Source organism: Ambystoma mexicanum, chromosome 4p (genome assembly GCF_040938575.1).
Source record: "Ambystoma mexicanum isolate Mex_15411 chromosome 4p, UKY_AmexF1_1, whole genome shotgun sequence".
NCBI classification, from domain to species: Eukaryota; Metazoa; Chordata; class Amphibia; order Caudata; family Ambystomatidae; genus Ambystoma; species Ambystoma mexicanum.
The window spans coordinates 844,510,313-844,519,978 of NC_090927.1; the positions used below are offsets into that span (position 1 = coordinate 844,510,313).

General features: G+C 47.2%; 22 non-coding genes and 10 pseudogenes across 22 annotated transcripts; all 32 read right to left on the reverse strand.

Annotated features, from left to right (window-relative positions):
* Positions 1–96: 96 nt before the first annotated feature.
* Positions 97–205, reverse strand: LOC138456062 (5S ribosomal RNA; annotated as a pseudogene).
* Positions 206–311: 106 nt separating this feature from the next.
* LOC138453871 (5S ribosomal RNA) lies at positions 312–430 on the reverse strand. Its single transcript, XR_011260573.1, has one exon. It is a non-coding gene; the product is annotated as a 5S ribosomal RNA (ribosomal RNA).
* A 106-nt stretch (positions 431–536) lies between these two features.
* LOC138462171 (5S ribosomal RNA) lies at positions 537–655 on the reverse strand. The gene has a single exon (XR_011264775.1). It is a non-coding gene; the product is annotated as a 5S ribosomal RNA (ribosomal RNA).
* A 106-nt stretch (positions 656–761) lies between these two features.
* On the reverse strand, positions 762–880 carry LOC138455639 (5S ribosomal RNA). The gene has a single exon (XR_011262017.1). It is a non-coding gene; the product is annotated as a 5S ribosomal RNA (ribosomal RNA).
* A 106-nt stretch (positions 881–986) lies between these two features.
* LOC138461479 (5S ribosomal RNA) lies at positions 987–1,105 on the reverse strand. The gene has a single exon (XR_011264095.1). It is a non-coding gene; the product is annotated as a 5S ribosomal RNA (ribosomal RNA).
* Positions 1,106–1,568: 463 nt separating this feature from the next.
* On the reverse strand, positions 1,569–1,677 carry LOC138457094 (5S ribosomal RNA; annotated as a pseudogene).
* A 107-nt stretch (positions 1,678–1,784) lies between these two features.
* On the reverse strand, positions 1,785–1,903 carry LOC138463008 (5S ribosomal RNA). Its single transcript, XR_011265595.1, has one exon. It is a non-coding gene; the product is annotated as a 5S ribosomal RNA (ribosomal RNA).
* A 106-nt stretch (positions 1,904–2,009) lies between these two features.
* On the reverse strand, positions 2,010–2,128 carry LOC138455651 (5S ribosomal RNA). Its single transcript, XR_011262019.1, has one exon. It is a non-coding gene; the product is annotated as a 5S ribosomal RNA (ribosomal RNA).
* A 106-nt stretch (positions 2,129–2,234) lies between these two features.
* Positions 2,235–2,353, reverse strand: LOC138454920 (5S ribosomal RNA). Its single transcript, XR_011261576.1, has one exon. It is a non-coding gene; the product is annotated as a 5S ribosomal RNA (ribosomal RNA).
* Positions 2,354–2,806: 453 nt separating this feature from the next.
* LOC138457095 (5S ribosomal RNA) lies at positions 2,807–2,915 on the reverse strand (annotated as a pseudogene).
* A 106-nt stretch (positions 2,916–3,021) lies between these two features.
* LOC138455120 (5S ribosomal RNA) lies at positions 3,022–3,140 on the reverse strand. The gene has a single exon (XR_011261762.1). It is a non-coding gene; the product is annotated as a 5S ribosomal RNA (ribosomal RNA).
* Positions 3,141–3,246: 106 nt separating this feature from the next.
* Positions 3,247–3,365, reverse strand: LOC138458384 (5S ribosomal RNA). Its single transcript, XR_011262406.1, has one exon. It is a non-coding gene; the product is annotated as a 5S ribosomal RNA (ribosomal RNA).
* A 106-nt stretch (positions 3,366–3,471) lies between these two features.
* Positions 3,472–3,590, reverse strand: LOC138460962 (5S ribosomal RNA). The gene has a single exon (XR_011263613.1). It is a non-coding gene; the product is annotated as a 5S ribosomal RNA (ribosomal RNA).
* A 462-nt stretch (positions 3,591–4,052) lies between these two features.
* LOC138459208 (5S ribosomal RNA) lies at positions 4,053–4,161 on the reverse strand (annotated as a pseudogene).
* A 106-nt stretch (positions 4,162–4,267) lies between these two features.
* On the reverse strand, positions 4,268–4,386 carry LOC138462612 (5S ribosomal RNA). The gene has a single exon (XR_011265207.1). It is a non-coding gene; the product is annotated as a 5S ribosomal RNA (ribosomal RNA).
* A 106-nt stretch (positions 4,387–4,492) lies between these two features.
* LOC138454299 (5S ribosomal RNA) lies at positions 4,493–4,611 on the reverse strand. Its single transcript, XR_011260983.1, has one exon. It is a non-coding gene; the product is annotated as a 5S ribosomal RNA (ribosomal RNA).
* A 463-nt stretch (positions 4,612–5,074) lies between these two features.
* Positions 5,075–5,183, reverse strand: LOC138456436 (5S ribosomal RNA; annotated as a pseudogene).
* A 106-nt stretch (positions 5,184–5,289) lies between these two features.
* Positions 5,290–5,408, reverse strand: LOC138455426 (5S ribosomal RNA; annotated as a pseudogene).
* A 106-nt stretch (positions 5,409–5,514) lies between these two features.
* Positions 5,515–5,633, reverse strand: LOC138462172 (5S ribosomal RNA). Its single transcript, XR_011264776.1, has one exon. It is a non-coding gene; the product is annotated as a 5S ribosomal RNA (ribosomal RNA).
* A 106-nt stretch (positions 5,634–5,739) lies between these two features.
* Positions 5,740–5,858, reverse strand: LOC138455662 (5S ribosomal RNA). The gene has a single exon (XR_011262020.1). It is a non-coding gene; the product is annotated as a 5S ribosomal RNA (ribosomal RNA).
* A 106-nt stretch (positions 5,859–5,964) lies between these two features.
* Positions 5,965–6,083, reverse strand: LOC138461481 (5S ribosomal RNA). Its single transcript, XR_011264096.1, has one exon. It is a non-coding gene; the product is annotated as a 5S ribosomal RNA (ribosomal RNA).
* A 463-nt stretch (positions 6,084–6,546) lies between these two features.
* Positions 6,547–6,655, reverse strand: LOC138458764 (5S ribosomal RNA; annotated as a pseudogene).
* A 106-nt stretch (positions 6,656–6,761) lies between these two features.
* LOC138462498 (5S ribosomal RNA) lies at positions 6,762–6,880 on the reverse strand. Its single transcript, XR_011265093.1, has one exon. It is a non-coding gene; the product is annotated as a 5S ribosomal RNA (ribosomal RNA).
* Positions 6,881–6,986: 106 nt separating this feature from the next.
* Positions 6,987–7,105, reverse strand: LOC138454300 (5S ribosomal RNA). Its single transcript, XR_011260984.1, has one exon. It is a non-coding gene; the product is annotated as a 5S ribosomal RNA (ribosomal RNA).
* A 455-nt stretch (positions 7,106–7,560) lies between these two features.
* On the reverse strand, positions 7,561–7,669 carry LOC138457096 (5S ribosomal RNA; annotated as a pseudogene).
* A 106-nt stretch (positions 7,670–7,775) lies between these two features.
* On the reverse strand, positions 7,776–7,884 carry LOC138456003 (5S ribosomal RNA; annotated as a pseudogene).
* Positions 7,885–7,990: 106 nt separating this feature from the next.
* LOC138453872 (5S ribosomal RNA) lies at positions 7,991–8,109 on the reverse strand. Its single transcript, XR_011260574.1, has one exon. It is a non-coding gene; the product is annotated as a 5S ribosomal RNA (ribosomal RNA).
* Positions 8,110–8,215: 106 nt separating this feature from the next.
* LOC138462174 (5S ribosomal RNA) lies at positions 8,216–8,334 on the reverse strand. Its single transcript, XR_011264778.1, has one exon. It is a non-coding gene; the product is annotated as a 5S ribosomal RNA (ribosomal RNA).
* A 106-nt stretch (positions 8,335–8,440) lies between these two features.
* On the reverse strand, positions 8,441–8,559 carry LOC138455673 (5S ribosomal RNA). The gene has a single exon (XR_011262021.1). It is a non-coding gene; the product is annotated as a 5S ribosomal RNA (ribosomal RNA).
* A 106-nt stretch (positions 8,560–8,665) lies between these two features.
* Positions 8,666–8,784, reverse strand: LOC138461482 (5S ribosomal RNA). The gene has a single exon (XR_011264097.1). It is a non-coding gene; the product is annotated as a 5S ribosomal RNA (ribosomal RNA).
* A 463-nt stretch (positions 8,785–9,247) lies between these two features.
* On the reverse strand, positions 9,248–9,356 carry LOC138457097 (5S ribosomal RNA; annotated as a pseudogene).
* A 107-nt stretch (positions 9,357–9,463) lies between these two features.
* LOC138454731 (5S ribosomal RNA) lies at positions 9,464–9,582 on the reverse strand. The gene has a single exon (XR_011261395.1). It is a non-coding gene; the product is annotated as a 5S ribosomal RNA (ribosomal RNA).
* Between the last annotated feature and the right edge of the window lie 84 nt (positions 9,583–9,666).

Here is a 9,666-nt window from a genome sequence, read left to right on the forward strand (position 1 = left end):
GTGAGTTTTGTACTTTTAAGCATCTAGTCGGCTAGACCTTGCAGTTTTGAAAGGCAATTGTGAAATGGCTCACTTCCTGAACTTGGAGCACAAAAAAGCCTACAGCACCTGGTATTCCCAGGCGGTCTCCCATCCAGGTACTAACGAGGCCCGACACTGCTTAGCTTCCGAGATCGGGCGCATTCAGTGTGGTGTGGCCGTAGGCTCTGGGCCTTGTGAGTTTTGTACTTTTAAGCATCTAGTCGGCTAGACCTTGCAGTTTTGAAAGGTAATTGTGAAATGGCTCACTTCCTGAACTTGGAGCACAAAAAAGCCTACAGCACCTGATATTCCCAGGTGGTCTCCCATCCAGGTACTAACTAGGCCTGACACTGCTTAGCTTCCGAGATCAGACGAGATCGGGCGCAATCAGTGTGGTGTGGCCGTAGGCTCTGGGCCTAGTGAGTTTTGTACTTTTAAGCATCTAGTCAGCTAGACCTTGCAGTTTTCAAAGGCAATTGAGAAATGGCTCACTTCCTGAACTTGGAGCACAAAAAAGCCTACAGCACCTGGTATTCCCAGGCGGTCTCCCATCCAGGTACTAACGAGGCCCGACACTGCTTAGCTTCCGAGATCAGACGAGATCGGGCGCATTCAGTGTGGTGTGGCCGTAGGCTCTGGGCCTTGTGAGTTTTGTACTTTTAAGCATCTAGTCGGCTAGACCTTGCAGTTTTGAAAGGCAATTGAGAAATGGCTCACTTCCTGAACTTGGAGTACAAAAAAGCCTACAGCACCTGGTATTCCCAGGCGGTCTCCCATCCAGGTACTAACTAGGCCCGACACTGCTTAGCTTCTGAGATCAGACGAGATCAGGCGCATTCAGTGTGGTGTGGCCGTAGGCTCTGGGCCTAGTGAGTTTTGTACTTTTAAGCATCTAGTCGGCTAGACCTTGCAGTTTTAAAAGGCAATTGAGAAAGGGCTCACTTCCTGAACTTGGAGCACAAAAAAGCCTACAGCACCTGGTATTCCCAGGCGGTCTCCCATCCAGGTACTAACTAGGCCTGACACTGCTTAACTTCCGAGATCAGACGAGATCGGGTGCATTCAGTGTGGTGTGGCCGTAGGCTCTAGGAATGCTAAGAATATTACTCTTATGCATTTGCATTTAGTAAGCTAAGCCATGCAGCCACTTGCAACATGATACCACGCTCATCGCTCGATCAGGCTCGATCAGGCGAGATATATAAGACTGGTGGGCCCATTCAGGACTCCTATGTCTGGTAGGATAACTTTAATTCATCCATCCTGTGTCTGTTGCAGGGAGGTGGAGAGAACAATCAACACAATAATGGGTTTCTTTCATGCCTCTTGAAGGACTCAATATTCTCTGTACTGCATTACATGTGAAAGTCGATTTATTACCCATGAACACACTACCTGTATGCTAATTCTATGTAAAAAGGTAGCTCCAGCCCTCATGATGTTGTCCAACATTTCCGCTATAAAACGGGATACAATTATTTTGGAAACATACCAAATTTGAAAAATAATTGAGAAGTTGCGCAATTACTAATCATGGAGCACAAAAAAGCCTACAGCACCTGGTATTCCCAGGCAGTCTCCCATCCAGGTACTAACTAGGCCCGACCCTGCTTAGCTTCCGAGATCGGGCGCATTCAGTGTGGTGTGGCCGTAGGCGCTGGGCCTAGTGAGTTTTGTACTTTTAAGCATCTAGTCGGCTAGACCTTGCAGTTTTGAAAGGCAATTGTGAAATGGCTCACTTCCTGAACTTGGAGCACAAAAAAAGCCTACAGCACCTGGTATTCCCAGGCGGTCTCCCATCCAGGTACTAACGAGGCCCGACACTGCTTAGCTTCCGAGATCAGACGAGATCGGGCGCAATCAGTGTGGTGTGGCCGTAGGCTCTGGGCCTTGTGAGTTTTGTACTTTTAAGCATCTAGTCGGCTAGACCTTGCAGTTTTGAAAGGCAATTGAGAAATGGCTCACTTCCTGAACTTGGAGTACAAAAAAGCCTACAGCACCTGGTATTCCCAGGCGGTCTCCCATCCAGGTACTAACTAGGCCCGACACTGCTTAGCTTCTGAGATCAGACGAGATCAGGCGCATTCAGTGTGGTGTGGCCGTAGGCTCTGGGCCTAGGAAGTTTTGTACTTTTAAGCATGTAGTCGGCTAGACCTTGCAGTTTTAAAAGGCAATTGAGAAAGGGCTCACTTCCTGAACTTGGAGCACAAAAAACCCTACAGCACCTGGTATTCCCAGGCGGTCTCCCATCCAGGTACTAACTAGGCCTGACACTGCTTCACTTCCGAGACCAGACGAGATCGGGTGCATTCAGTGTGGTGTGGCCGTAGGTTCTAGGAATGCTAAGAATATTACTCTTATGCATTTGCATTTAGTAAGCTAAGCCATGCAGCCACTTGCAACATGATACCACGCTCATCGCTCGATCAGGCGAGATATATAAGACTGGTGGGCCCATTCAGGACTCCTATGTCTGGTAGGATAACTTTAATTCATCCATCCTGTGTCTGTTGCAGGGAGGTGGAGAGAACAATCAACACAATAATGGTTTTCTTTCATGCCTCTTGAAGGACTCAATATTCTCTGTACTGCATTACATGTGAAAGTCGATTTATTACCCCTGAACACACTACCTGTATGCTAATTCTATGTAAAAAGGTAGCTCCAGCCCTCATGATGTTGTCCAACATTTCCGCTATAAAACGGGATACAATTATTTTGGAAACATACCAAATTTGAAAAATAATTGAGAAGTTGCGCAATTACTAATCATGGAGCACAAAAAAGCCTACAGCACCTGGTATTCCCAGGCAGTCTCCCATCCAGGTACTAACTAGGCCCGACCCTGCTTAGCTTCCGAGATCGGGCGCATTCAGTGTGGTGTGGCCGTAGGCTCTGGGCCTAGTGAGTTTTGTACTTTTAAGCATCTAGTCGGCTAGACCTTGCAGTTTTGAAAGGCAATTGTGAAATGGCTCACTTCCTGAACTTGGAGCACAAAAAAGCCTACAGCACCTGGTATTCCCAGGCGGTCTCCCATCCAGGTACTAACGAGGCCCGACACTGCTTAGCTTCTGAGATCAGACGAGATCGTGCGCATTCAGTGTGGTGTGGCCGTAGGCTCTGGGCCTTGTGAGTTTTGTACTTTTAAGCATCTAGTCGGCTAGACCTTGCAGTTTTGAAAGGCAATTGAGAAATGGCTCACTTCCTGAACTTGGAGTACAAAAAAGCCTACAGCACCTGGTATTCCCAGGCGGTCTCCCATCCAGGTACTAACTAGGCCCAACACTGCTTAGCTTCTGAGATCAGACGAGATCAGGCGCATTCAGTGTGGTGTGGCCGTAGGCTCTGGGCCTAGTGAGTTTTGTACTTTTAAGCATCTAGTCGGCTAGACCTTGCAGTTTTGAAAGGCAATTGAGAAAGGGCTCACTTCCTGAACTTGGAGCACAAAAAAGCCTACAGCACCTGGTATTCCCAGGCGGTCTCCCATCCAGGTACTAACTAGGCCTAACACTGCTTAACTTCTGAGATCAGACGAGATCAGGTGCATTCAGTGTGGTGTGGCCGTAGGCTCTAGGAATGCTAAGAATATTACTCTTATGCATTTGCATTTAGTAAGCTAAGCCATGCAGCCACTTGCAACATGATACCACGCTCATCGCTCGATCAGGCTCGATCAGGCGAGATATATAAGACTGGTGGGCCCATTCAGGACTCCTATGTCTGGTAGGATAACTTTAATTCATCCATCCTGTGTCTGTTGCAGGGAGGTGGAGAGAACAATCAACACAATAATGGTTTTCTTTCATGCCTCTTGAAGGACTCAATATTCTCTGTACTGCATTACATGTGAAAGTCGATTTATTACCCATGAACACATACCTGTATGCTAATTCTATGTAAAAAGGTAGCTCCAGCCCTCATGATGTTGTCCAACATTTCCGCTATAAAACGGGATACAATTATTTTGGAAACATACCAAATTTGAAAAATAATTGAGAAGTTGCGCAATTACTAATCATGGAGCACAAAAAAGCCTACAGCACCTGGTATTCCCAGGCAGTCTCCCATCCAGGTACTAACTAGTCCCCACCCTGCTTAGCTTCCGAGATCGGGCGCATTCAGTGTGGTGTGGCCGTAGGCTCTGGGCCTAGTGAGTTTTGTACTTTTAAGCATCTAGTCGGCTAGACCTTGCAGTTTTGAAAGGCAATTGTGAAATGGCTCACTTCCTGAACTTGGAGCACAAAAAAGCCTACAGCACCTGGTATTCCCAGGTGGTCTCCCATCCAGGTACTAACTAGGCCCAACACTGCTTAGCTTCTGAGATCAGACAAGATCAGGCGCATTCAGTGTGGTGTGGCCGTAGGCTCTGGGCCTAGTGAGTTTTGTACTTTTAAGCATCTAGTCGGCTAGACCGTGCAGTTTTAAAAGGCAATTGAGAAAGGGCTCACTTCCTGAACTTGGAGCACAAAAAAGCCTACAGCACCTGGTATTCCCAGGCGGTCTCCCATCCAGGTACTAACTAGGCCTGACACTGCTTAACTTCCAAGATCAGACGAGATCGGGTGCATTCAGTGTGGTGTGGCCGTAGTCTCTAGGAATGCTAAGAATATTACTCTTATGCATTTGCATTTAGTAAGCTAAGCCATGCAGCCACTTGCAACATGATACCACGCTCATCGCTCGATCAGGCTCGATCAGGCGAGATATATAAGACTGGTGGGCCCATTCAGGACTCCTATGTCTGGTAGGATAACTTTAATTCATCCATCCTATGTCTGTTGCAGGGAGGTGGAGAGAACAATCAACACAATAATGGTTTTCTTTCATGCCTCTTGAAGGACTCAATATTCTCTGTACTGCATTACATGTGAAAGTCGATTTATTACCCATGAACACACTACCTGTATGCTAATTCTATGTAAAAAGGTAGCTCCAGCCCTCATGATGTTGTCCAACATTTCCGCTATAAAACGGTATACAATTATTTTGGAAACATACCAAATTTGAAAAATAATTGAGAAGTTGCGCAATTACTAATCATGGAGCACAAAAAAGCCTACAGCACCTGGTATTCCCAGGCAGTCTCCCATCCAGGTACTAACTAGGCCCAACCCTGCTTAGCTTCCGAGATCGGGCGCATTCAGTGTGGTGTGGCCGTAGGCTCTGGGCCTAGTGAGTTTTGTACTTTTAAGCATCTAGTCGGCTAGACCTTGCAGTTTTGAAAGGCAATTGTGAAATGGCTCACTTCCTGAACTTGGAGCACAAAAAAGCCTACAGCACCTGGTATTCCCAGGTGGTCTCCCATCCAGGTACTAACTAGGCCCGACACTGCTTAGCTTCCTTGATCAGACGAGATCGGGCGCAATCAGTGTGGTGTGGCCGTAGGCTCTGGGCCTAGTGAGTTTTGTACTTTTAAGCATCTAGTCAGCTAGACCTTGCAGTTTTGAAAGGCAATTGAGAAATGGCTCACTTCCTGAACTTGGAGCACAAAAAAGCCTACAGCACCTGGTATTCCCAGGCGGTCTCCCATCCAGGTACTAACGAGGCCCGACACTGCTTAGCTTCCGAGATCAGACGAGATCGGGCGCATTCAGTGTGGTGTGGCCGTAGGCTCTGGGCCTTGTGAGTTTTGTACTTTTAAGCATCTAGTCGGCTAGACCTTGCAGTTTTGAAAGGCAATTGAGAAATGGCTCACTTCCTGAACTTGGAGTACAAAAAAGCCTACAGCACCTGGTATTCCCAGGCGGTCTCCCATCCAGGTACTAACTAGGCCCGACACTGCTTAGCTTCTGAGATCAGACGAGATCAGGCGCATTCAGTGTGGTGTGGCCGTAGGCTCTGGGCCTAGTGAGTTTTGTACTTTTAAGCATCTAGTCGGCTAGACCTTGCAGTTTTAAAAGGCAATTGAGAAAGGGCTCACTTCCTGAACTTGGAGCACAAAAAAGCCTACAGCACCTGGTATTCCCAGGCGGTCTCCCATCCAGGTACTAACTAGGCCTGACACTGCTTAACTTCCGAGATCAGACGAGATCGGGTGCATTCAGTGTGGTGTGGCCGTAGGCTCTAGGAATGCTAAGAATATTACTCTTATGCATTTGCATTTAGTAAGCTAAGCCATGCAGCCACTTGCAACATGATACCACGCTCATCGCTCGATCAGGCTCGATCAGGCGAGATATATAATACTGGTGGGCCCATTCAGGACTCCTATGTCTGGTAGGATAACTTTAATTCATCCATCCTGTGTCTGTTGCAGGGAGGTGGAGAGAACAATCAACACAATAATGGGTTTCTTTCATGCCTCTTGAAGGACTCAATATTCTCTGTACTGCATTACATGTGAAAGTCGATTTATTACCCATGAACACACTACCTGTATGCTAATTCTATGTAAAAAGGTAGCTCCAGCCCTCATGATGTTGTCCAACATTTCCGCTATAAAACGGGATACAATTATTTTGGAAACATACCAAATTTGAAAAATAATTGAGAAGTTGCGCAATTACTAATCATGGAGCACAAAAAAGCCTACAGCACCTGGTATTCCCAGGCAGTCTCCCATCCAGGTACTAACTAGGCCCGACCCTGCTTAGCTTCCGAGATTGGGCGCATTCAGTGTGGTGTGGCCGTAGGCTCTGGGCCTAGTGAGTTTTGTACTTTTAAGCATCTAGTCGGCTAGACCTTGCAGTTTTGAAAGGCAATTGTGAAATGGCTCACTTCCTGAACTTGGAGCACAAAAAAGCCTACAGCACCTGGTATTCCCAGGCGGTCTCCCATCCAGGTACTAACGAGGCCCGACACTGCTTAGCTTCCGAGATCAGACGAGATCGGGCGCATTCAGTGTGGTGTGGCTGTAGGCTCTGGGCCTAGTGAGTTTTGTACTTTTAAGCATCTAGTCGGCTAGACCGTGCAGTTTTAAAAGGCAATTGAGAAAGGGCTCACTTCCTGAACTTGGAGCACAAAAAAGCCTACAGCACCTGGTATTCCCAGGCGGTCTCCCATCCAGGTACTAACTAGGCCTGACACTGCTTAACTTCCAAGATCAGACGAGATCGGGTGCATTCAGTGTGGTGTGGCCGTAGTCTCTAGGAATGCTAAGAATATTACTCTTATGCATTTGCATTTAGTAAGCTAAGCCACTTGCAACATGATACCACGCTCATCGCTCGATCAGGCTCGATCAGGCGAGATATATAAGACTGGTGGGCCCATTCAGGACTCCTATGTCTGGTAGGATAACTTTAATTCATCCATCCTGTGTCTGTTGCAGGGAGGTGGAGAGAACAATCAACACAATAATGGTTTTCTTTCATGCCTCTTGAAGGACTCAATATTCTCTGTACTGCATTACATGTGAAAGTCGATTTATTACCCATGAACACACTACCTGTATGCTAATTCTATGTAAAAAGGTAGCTCCAGCCCTCATGATGTTGTCCAACATTTCCGCTATAAAACGGTATACAATTATTTTGGAAACATACCAAATTTGAAAAATAATTGAGAAGTTGCGCAATTACTAATCATGGAGCACAAAAAAGCCTACAGCACCTGGTATTCCCAGGCAGTCTCCCATCCAGGTACTAACTAGGCCCGACCCTGCTTAGCTTCCGAGATCGGGCGCATTCAGTGTGGTGTGGCCGTAGGCTCTGGGCCTAGTGAGTTTTGTACTTTTAAGCATCTAGTCGGCTAGACCTTGCAGTTTTGAAAGGCAATTGTGAAATGGCTCACTTCCTGAACTTGGAGCACAAAAAAGCCTACAGCACCTGGTATTCCCAGGCGGTCTCCCATCCAGGTACTAACGAGGCCCGACACTGCTTAACTTCCGAGATCGGGCGCATTCAGTGTGGTGTGGCCGTAGGCTCTGGGCCTTGTGAGTTTTGTACTTTTAAGCATCTAGTCGGCTAGACCTTGCAGTTTTGAAAGGTAATTGTGAAATGGCTCACTTCCTGAACTTGGAGCACAAAAAAGCCTACAGCACCTGATATTCCCAGGTGGTCTCCCATCCAGGTACTAACTAGGCCTGACACTGCTTAGCTTCCGAGATCAGACGAGATCGGGCGCAATCAGTGTGGTGTGGCCGTAGGCTCTGGGCCTAGTGAGTTTTGTACTTTTAAGCATCTAGTCAGCTAGACCTTGCAGTTTTCAAAGGCAATTGAGAAATGGCTCACTTCCTGAACTTGGAGCACAAAAAAGCCTACAGCACCTGGTATTCCCAGGCGGTCTCCCATCCAGGTACTAACGAGGCCCGACACTGCTTAGCTTCCGAGATCAGACGAGATCGGGCGCATTCAGTGTGGTGTGGCCGTAGGCTCTGGGCCTTGTGAGTTTTGTACTTTTAAGCATCTAGTCGGCTAGACCTTGCAGTTTTGAAAGGCAATTGAGAAATGGCTCACTTCCTGAACTTGGAGTACAAAAAAGCCTACAGCACCTGGTATTCCCAGGCGGTCTCCCATCCAGGTACTAACTAGGCCCGACACTGCTTAGCTTCTGAGATCAGACGAGATCAGGCGCATTCAGTGTGGTGTGGCCGTAGGCTCTGGGCCTAGTGAGTTTTGTACTTTTAAGCATCTAGTCGGCTAGACCTTGCAGTTTTAAAAGGCAATTGAGAAAGGGCTCACTTCCTGAACTTGGAGCACAAAAAAGCCTACAGCACCTGGTATTCCCAGGCGGTCTCCCATCCAGGTACTAACTAGGCCTGACACTGCTTAACTTCCGAGATCAGACGAGATCGGGTGCATTCAGTGTGGTGTGGCCGTAGGCTCTAGGAATGCTAAGAATATTACTCTTATGCATTTGCATTTAGTAAGCTAAGCCATGCAGCCACTTGCAACATGATACCACGCTCATCGCTCGATCAGGCTCGATCAGGCGAGATATATAAGACTGGTGGGCCCATTCAGGACTCCTATGTCTGGTAGGATAACTTTAATTCATCCATCCTGTGTCTGTTGCAGGGAGGTGGAGAGAACAATCAACACAATAATGGGTTTCTTTCATGCCTCTTGAAGGACTCAATATTCTCTGTACTGCATTACATGTGAAAGTCGATTTATTACCCATGAACACACTACCTGTATGCTAATTCTATGTAAAAAGGTAGCTCCAGCCCTCATGAGTTTGTCCAACATTTCCGCTATAAAACGGGATACAATTATTTTGGAAACATACCAAATTTGAAAAATAATTGAGAAGTTGCGCAATTACTAATCATGGAGCACAAAAAAGCCTACAGCACCTGGTATTCCCAGGCAGTCTCCCATCCAGGTACTAACTAGGCCCGACCCTGCTTAGCTTCCGAGATCGGGCGCATTCAGTGTGGTGTGGCCGTAGGCGCTGGGCCTAGTGAGTTTTGTACTTTTAAGCATCTAGTCGGCTAGACCTTGCAGTTTTGAAAGGCAATTGTGAAATGGCTCACTTCCTGAACTTGGAGCACAAAAAAAGCCTACAGCACCTGGTATTCCCAGGCGGTCTCCCATCCAGGTACTAACGAGGCCAGACACTGCTTAGCTTCCGAGATCAGACGAGATCGGGCGCAATCAGTGTGGTGTGGCCGTAGGCTCTGGGCCTTGTGAGTTTTGTACTTTTAAGCATCTAGTCGGCTAGACCTTGCAGTTTTGAAAGGCAATTGAGAAATGGCTCACT